Here is a 792-nt window from a genome sequence, read left to right on the forward strand (position 1 = left end):
GACAGAAGAGGAAGAGAAGACCAAAATGGATGTCAGAAGAGACCCTGAAAATTGCACTGGAGCCCAGAGAAGCCAAAGCACAAGGAAGAATTCAAGATACTAAAGAGCTGAACAGAAGATTCCAAAAGGCAGCACGGAATGAAAAAGCAAAATATTACAATGAGATGTGCGAGGAGCTAGAGTTGGAAAATCAAAAGGGCCAGACTCATTCAGCATTTCTTAAGCTCAAGGAACTGAAGAACAAATTCAAACCTAGAGTTGCTATAATCAAGGATGCCTTAGGCAGAATATTAAATGATCCAGGATGTATTAAAATAATATGGAGGGAATATACTGAGTCATTGTTTCAAAAGGAATTGGCAGATACAGAAGCATTTAATGAAATAACAATGGAGCTTCAGCCTATGGTGATGAAGTAAGAAGATCAAGCTGTTTTGGAGGAAATAGCAAAAAATAAGGGCTCAGGAATAGATGGTATACCAACTGACATATTTCAGCTAACAGATGCTGCCCTGGATGTGCTCACCAAGTTGTGCCAAGAAATCTGGGGAACAACCACTGGTCCAACTGACTGGAAGAGATCTATATTTGTTCCCATTCCAAAGAAGGGTGACCCAACTGAGTACAAAAGTTACAGAACAATATCATTGATTTCACATGCAAGCAAGATTCTACTGAAGATTATCCAAAAACGACTGGAACAGTACATCAATAGAGAACTGCCGTAAGTCTAGGCTGGGATTAGAAGGGGTCGTGGTACTAGGATATTGTAGCTGATGTTAAATGGATCTT

Source organism: Elephantulus edwardii, unplaced genomic scaffold (assembly GCF_000299155.1).
Source record: "Elephantulus edwardii isolate Elephantulus edwardi_28Jun2011 unplaced genomic scaffold, EleEdw1.0 scaffold00110, whole genome shotgun sequence".
Taxonomy (NCBI): Eukaryota; Metazoa; Chordata; class Mammalia; order Macroscelidea; family Macroscelididae; genus Elephantulus; species Elephantulus edwardii.